Source organism: Notamacropus eugenii, chromosome 5 (genome assembly GCF_028372415.1).
Source record: "Notamacropus eugenii isolate mMacEug1 chromosome 5, mMacEug1.pri_v2, whole genome shotgun sequence".
NCBI classification, from domain to species: Eukaryota; Metazoa; Chordata; class Mammalia; order Diprotodontia; family Macropodidae; genus Notamacropus; species Notamacropus eugenii.
This window is the reverse complement of record NC_092876.1, coordinates 376,094,620-376,102,110: the sequence shown is the minus strand read 5'-3', so window position 1 is coordinate 376,102,110 and position 7,491 is coordinate 376,094,620. Positions and strand designations below refer to the sequence as shown.

The window sequence follows — 7,491 nt, the reverse complement described above, 5'->3', positions numbered from 1 at the left end:
ACAGTGGATCAATGTATACATTGCTGTTACTGTGTACAATTTTGTCCTGGTTTTGCTCACTTCACTTTATATCAGTTCATATAAATCTTACCAGGTTTTTCTGAAACCATCCTGCTCATCATTTCTTATAGCACAATAGTTTATATCACAATCATATTTCACAACTTGTTTAGTTCCATAATTGATAATTTCATAACTGATGGGCATCCCTTCAATTTCTAGTCCTTTACCACCACAAAAAGAGCTGCTATAAATATTTTTGTACATAAAGATCCTTTTCCTTTGATCTCTTTAGGGTACTGATCTAGTAGTGGGTAGCTGATAAGCACAGTTTTGTATCCTTTGGGGCATAATTCCAAACTGCTCTACAGAATAGTTGGATAGGTTCACAACTCCACCAATAGTTCATTAGTGTTCTCATTTTCCCATATCCCCTCTAATATTTGTCATTTTTCTTTTCTATCATGATAGCCAATTGATAGGTGTGAAGTGGTTTAGGGCATTTTTTCATATGACTGTAGTTAGCTTTGACTTCTTCTGAAAACTGCTTGTTTATATTTTTTGATCATTTATCAATTGGAGATTAACATTCTTATAAATTTGACTCAGTTCTGTACATATTTGCAAAATGAGGCCATCATCAAAGAGATTTACTACAAAAATCTTCCCTCAGTTTTCTGTTTTCCTTCTAATTTTGGCTGCTTGGTTTTGTTTGTGCAAAATCTTTTTAATTTGATGTAATTAAAATTATAGGAAGCTAGGCATATAAAACTGCTGAGGCTCAAGGTGAGATGATTCTTCTTCTTGATTTAGTAACTCAAACAGTTACTAGCTGTGTGACCTTGGGCAAGTCTTAATCCTGTTTATATCAGTTTCTAATCTGTAAAATGAGCTGGAGAAGGAAACAGCAAACCACTCCAGTATCTTTGCCAAGAAAACCATAAATTGGGTCATGAAGAATCAAATACAGCTGAAATGATTCAACAACAACAACAAATCAAAATTATGCCTTTTACCTTCTCTATCTCTTGTTTGGTGATAAATTCTTTGCTGCTGGGAAAATTCTTAAGCAAACAAGGGATACACAACATCATTGAAGATGTGGGAATCCTGGGTATATTGCATATCCTATCAGATGAGACTGCTAGTGAGTGGGATAGACTTGGTGAAGACTCCTCAGATTGTGGTTTTCTCCCAAGGGTGAGGTGGGGCCTGGAGGCTCGGGGCTGCAGTGTTTTTGGAATAGAATAGTTCCATATAAGGCATAAAACTGTGTGGTGTACTGGGGTCTCAATGATTGGACAAAACTTGCGTAATTCCTCGATGTCTTCATTTCAAAGGGATTGGTTAGATCTCGTGTCTAGAATGTAAGACCATATCCTCAGCTAATGAGGATAATGGTCAGTGGGGGGGAGGAGGGACTTGCGTTAGGGTTTATAAATCACTGTCCTGATTTTTATCTTCGGCTTTCCTACTCCAGGTGAACTGCTGTGGGATTGTCCAGATTCTCGAGAATCGAATAAAACTCTTTTCTGTCATCACTTTGAGAGGCCTCTGAGTAATTGATTTATGTAGGGACCTGAGCCATCCCACACAGTTTGGGGGCACGTACCGGGATCTGTGACCTTTCTGAGAGACGGCTGACAGCTCAGTCCAAGGACTTGGGCGCCCGTGGGGAGATTTCCCCATTGTCCTTGAAAGGAGCTGCCGGGCCTCCCTCTCTGCAAGGTAACGACCTGAAGCAGAGGAACTCAGTGAAGACAGAAAAGAATAGAGATAAGGACTCCAAAGACTCCGAAGCTGTGAAGTGTGTAAAAATGCCAACCGGTTGGTGTTGAAGTTTGCAGTCAGGCAACTTGTACGCGTATACAACCCAGCGGTAAGCGCGGGGGGGGTCTGGGGGTCAATTCGTTGAGTCTTAGATAGACTCGGGGAGAAGGTGACGACTCCCAACCAAATTAGTGGACTGCGGGACCCCAGGGTGAAGGGCCCCCCCAAAAACGTTTGCTGGGTGACTGTTGGTGACGGGCGACCCTCACCTGAGAGCTGGCAAGAGAAGCTAGCAAGGGAGCTAGCATAATTCGTTGAGTCTCAGACTCGGAGGTGTTGGCGACAACCCTCGACCAAAGGAGCCAGCAGGAGAAGCTAGCAAGGGAGCTAGCATAATTCGTTGAGTCTCAGACTCGGAGGTGTTGGCGACAACCCTCGACCAAAGGAGCCAGCAGGAGAAGCTAGCAAGGGAGCTAGCATAATTCGTTGAGTCTCAGACTCGGAGGTGTTGGCGACAACCCTCGACCAAAATGGGACAAAAGCAGTCCAGGAATAGAGCTTCGGAGTGGAGTCAGGAAGAGATACCGGTAAATAGTCCCTTGGGAAACTGATTACAAAATTGGCATGAATTACCAAAATTATAGAGAAAAGAATGTAGAAGAAGATGATTAAGTACTGTTGTTTCATATGGGGTGAAAAGACATTGGAGGAGGAGGAGGCACAATCTGGCCCAAATATGGTTCCTCTGAGGACTGGGTGTGACAAAAATTTAAACCTATATGTCCTATTCTATTCTGTTAAATGTTTTGTCTGTATATGTTGTGTTGGTATTTCTGTGTGAATGAAAGTCTGTGTGTCTCTGTTTTTATCTGATAAGGTTGTAAATTTAGCCAGCCAGCCAGCAGGAGCAGAAAGGCTGAGCTGAACTGTCCTTGAAATTCCTGTTACTCCCTTTCTTCAACCCCTCCAGACTAGTTTCAGAGGGGTGGAGGGACAAGGAGGGAGAGAAAAAAAAAAAATTCTTTTTCCCTCAGACCTAAGAGGCATGCTAGCAACCAATTAACCATTTCCTGCCTCACCCAAAAGAAGAAATTTTAGTGTAATGGGAAATAACAGAAAGTTAAGTGAATTCATTCTGGTCGTATTTGGAATTGTGAATAGGTGAAATGTGTCATTCTTAATTTAATGCTTCAGATAGGTTAGAATTTATTAAAGTTTGGTGGAAGTAAGCAGAAGATTAGAAAGTAAAAAAAACTCAAGTAAGCAACTTAGAGCTGAGAGTTTTGGATTTAGGTTTAATTAGATCAATATATTTGATGCCAGACAATGTATTTAAAGTAAAAAGATAATAAGTTTAGGTTTTTCTTTTTCTTTGCAGGGCGGGGGGCCAGGTGGTCTGGGAGCTCCAGGAATGGTCTTGATGGGAGTGGCCAGTAAACTGGAGATTTGGACTGATAGAATTAAGAGTGGGAAGTAGAATAGACTTGGGTATAGTGATAAGAGTGGACCTTAGGAGAGCCGGTTCACGTGGAAAAACCAAGGAGTTTTCAAGGTGAGGTTTTCCAAGGCCTTTAGACAAATGGGACTAAAACTTTTTGGGGTAATGGACAAAGGTCCCAACTTGGAGTGAGATCTTTACAGGTTACAAAATGATGTAAAAGCAATTAGTATTAAAACAATTAACTGAATTAATTACTGAGACTAAATCAGAGGCATCTTCAGTTTGGGGAAAGAATTTCAGTCTAATTTTCTTAGAGGTAGGTAGCCTCTGGTAATATTTGGCATTGAAAGTTAAATGATTGTTTTGATTTGAATTCATTACATGAACATAAAAATTCAAGTTAGTGTTTGAACTTATCACATGTGTAGCTCATTCTTTTAGATTGAGCAGGGTTAGAAAGGGATAAAGTAGTTTGGGAAACAGATATAAATCTATTAGAGCAATGACTTATGATTGTTATTCAATCAGGAACTAGAACATGTATAGGAAGGCATGTAGGCTACTTAGACCTGCTTCAAAGATGTTCCTTGGCCAATGTGAAATTAGTCATGTCTGAAACTGATTATTGGAGCTTGCTATTTTAAGATTTTTGTGGGACTATTAACTGACTGTTCTTCTGAGTCTAACTCCAGGTGTGGATAGCAAGAGAGGTGGTCTGAGCCACTGATCCATGATGCCAATAAGCCTGTGAGATGCTGGTATGAACTGCAAAAAGGTGATCTCATGGGAAGGTCGGGAGAGCGACTGTTCAGTCTGGGCTGAGGTAGGATTTTCCTGACTCAATTTACCCACTGACACCTGGCAGACTTGAAGCCTGGCTGAATGCCAGTTGACAACCTACTCCTGCCTGGAACTGACGTGAAGTAAGGGAGATGTTTCCCTGCAATGTCCCTACTCTTAGTGGCAAATTCCTAAAATCAGAAGTTTTGTAAGTAATAATACCAGATCTGTTGAATAATAGATTGTTGGTAGAGGAACATCTGAGGTTAAGTCTAACATTGAGCTAACAGGTTTAGGACTTTAGAACAACAACAATAAGTTAGGGTCCTCTAATTCTTAGTAATGGTGTGGAGATGATTAGGTTAAGGGCTTGTGAGGCTAGCATGCATAGTTATTATTTTGTCCTAGTTGGTTAATGCTAAATGAAAAATGGTTTGTAGACTATATTGTAAATGCTTTAAAAGAAGCATCACATGATCAGAAGTTGGAATTGTTTTATGATGTGATATGCACTGTGTTAAGAATGATTATTTATTGTATTTATATAAGTACTGGAGCCTGGTGTTGACTCCTTAGTGAAATCTCATCTTTCTAATGAGGGAATGAATAATGACTTGCTGTGAAATGTAGAAGCTGCATTTTAACGTGAATTTCTTATTTTTCTTAAAAAAAAAAAATGATAATTTGTCAAAGTTTCAATTTCGATTTTTGTAAGAATGATAGGATTGGTAATCTAAGATGGTATTAAGTTCAATTCTGTAGGAGAGTGGACATCTGGATTTCTACAAGAAGATAAAGAAAAGAAGATGCTGAGATGCTGTGCTGACGACTGTTTGAAGGAGCATCCAGATCAGAAAATTGCATAAGATGATATTTCTCCCCAGACTGCTGTATGAGATGGAACCTCTAAATGGACAGTTCATTAATTTAAATCTCTGTATCTGTACTTATGACAAGGGGACTGCCCCCCTGTAATTTGCTAATGCATCAGTCAACTTTGCTTTCTTCCCATATTCATATAAAAAGGAAGATAGATGAAGGGAAGGATTCATAAGGGAAAGAATGTGAAGAGGTATTTATTGATTGGATTTAGGTATGGAAAAAGGAAAAATAAGAGGAGGGGAGGAATATGGGTAAGTTGAACCTTGAACTATCTATTCCCCCATACCAATTCAGAAAATGTTTAGCATGATTGGGAAGCCAGTAGACAAAGTTATGGAAGGTTATTGCATTTAAAATTTTAAAGTTGTTTACTTTCATTTATAATTATTGCTATTAGTTAATAACTCTCAAGCTTCATGCTTGGAGACACACTTGTCAGTATTAAAGCTCCATTTGAAGCGTGTGTGAGAACACACAGAATTTGGAAAAGGATGGCCAACTTGCATACAGGCTGTGGCAGCCACTGCCCTCCTAGTAGAAGAAAGTAGAAAAATCACTTTTGGAGGCTGTTTGATTGTGAGTGTACCTCATCAGGTGCGATCTATCTTAAATCAGAGAGCTGGGAGATGGCTGACAGATTCAAGAATTTTAAAGTATGAGGCCATATTATTAGAAAAGGATGATTTAATACTGTCCCAAGACCATAACCTTAATCCAGCTAGTTTTCTGTCAGCCTCACCCGAGGAGCCTGTAAATTTGGAACACTGCTGTTTGGATATAACTGATTATCAGACAAAAGTGCGGGAGGATTTACAAGAATCCCCTTTGTTTGAGGGAGTGAATTGGTTTATAGATGGGTCCTCCCGGGTGATAGAAGGAAAGAGACAGAATGGGTATGCCATAATAGATGGAGATAGAAGTTCTCTAGTACAAGCTAGTAGCTTACCTAAGACTTGGTCAGCACAAACTTGTGAACTGTATGCTTTGCATCAAGCTTTAAAATTATTAGAAGGGAAAGAAGGATCTATATATACAGACTCTAAGTATGTTTGGGGAGTAGCACATGTTTTTGGAAAAATTTGGGAAGAAAGAGGAATGGTAAATAGTAAGGGAAAGGAACTAGCTCATACCATCCTACTGACTAAAGTATTGTGTAGTTTACTGTTGCCCAAAGCAATTGCTATTGTGCATGTGAAAGGACATCAAATAGGGAACACCTTTGAGGCTAGAGGTAATCGCCTTGCTGATGAGGAAGCGAGGAAGGCTGGGGAAAAGGAACCTGGACAGACTGCAATGTTGGTATTAATTCCTACTTTGCCTCCCAATCTCCCCTCCCCATCCTATACTCAGGAAGAGAAGAAAAAGGCTCAAGATGGGAGCCAAGGAGACAGAAGGAGGGCGCTGGTTTCTCCCAGATGGCCGTGAGGTACTGACCAAGGCAGGGATGAGACGAGTCTTGCAATACCTACATCAAGGTAGTCATTGGGATGTCCAAAACCTGTGTGATGCTATATTGACCAAGTTTGTGTCACCGGGCTTATACACACTGGCCAGACAATTGGTGGAGGGTTGTCTGATTTGTCGAAGGACGAATAAGACTGCTCAACGCCACCCCCCCCAAAGGGGGCAGGCCCCCGGGATACAGACCCTTCCAAAGCATTCAGGTGGACTTCACCGAACTACCATCAGTGGGCAGTCTCAAATACCTGCTAGTCATAATAGATCACCTGACCTCATGGGTAGAAGCCTTTCCCTTATCACGAACTACTGCCTTCTCAGTTAGTAAGATATTATTGGAACAGATAATTCCACGGTATGGCATGGTGGAGAGGATAGATTCGGACCAAGGCACTCACTTTACTGCCAAGGTTTTGCAGTCATTAATAAAAGCACTGGAGATTACTTGGGAGTTTCACACTCCCTGGCATCCTCCTTCCTCAGGCAAAATAGAAAGAATGAATCAGGAAATTAAGAAACAACTAACTAGACCATTAGCTCTCTTAAGGATTAGAACAAAACCTCGCAGAGATGTAGGCCTATCTCCTTATGAGCTTCTATATGGGCATCCCTTCCCCGGGAATACAGGAAGGAAACTGGGATCCAATTGTTGATAACAAGGATAGATTTGTAAGGGAATATGTATTTGCTTTGATGAAACATTTGCATGAATTACGACTTAAGGGACTTATTGCTCAGACTCCCCCGTGAGGTTTTGTGGTGCACAAGTTTAACCCTAGCTCGTATTGATTGTGCCAGTATGCAGATAGATGGGATCAGAACAGTATTACCTGTTCAGATGGTAGTGTGATTCCCTGTACCCATTCATTTTTCCCATCCTCTTCATACGAAGAGAGAACAAAAGGGGAATATCATGAAAGTTGTGGGTATAAGTTTTACAACCCCTCTGATCCCAGAAAACCATGTGAAGGGGGGGTCACGACCATGACAATTTGTGGAGTTGTATATATATGAATAGTACAAAGAATAACACAGAATATAAAGAATGGGTATGGAAGTGGGAGAATGGAACACATAAGATGATGTTTGATACTTTCTGGAGTGTAATCAATAGAACTGGGGAGAATTATCAACATTATACATGGAAGAAGAAACAACAA

General features: G+C 40.5%; 1 long non-coding RNA gene across 1 annotated transcript; it reads left to right on the top strand.

Moving 5' to 3' along the window:
* The first annotated feature begins 1,339 nt into the window (after positions 1–1,339).
* Positions 1,340–2,420, top strand: LOC140506778 (uncharacterized). Its single transcript, XR_011968082.1, has 2 exons — positions 1,340–2,189; positions 2,276–2,420. It is a non-coding gene; the product is annotated as an uncharacterized lncRNA (long non-coding RNA).
* Positions 2,421–7,491: the final 5,071 nt, after the last annotated feature.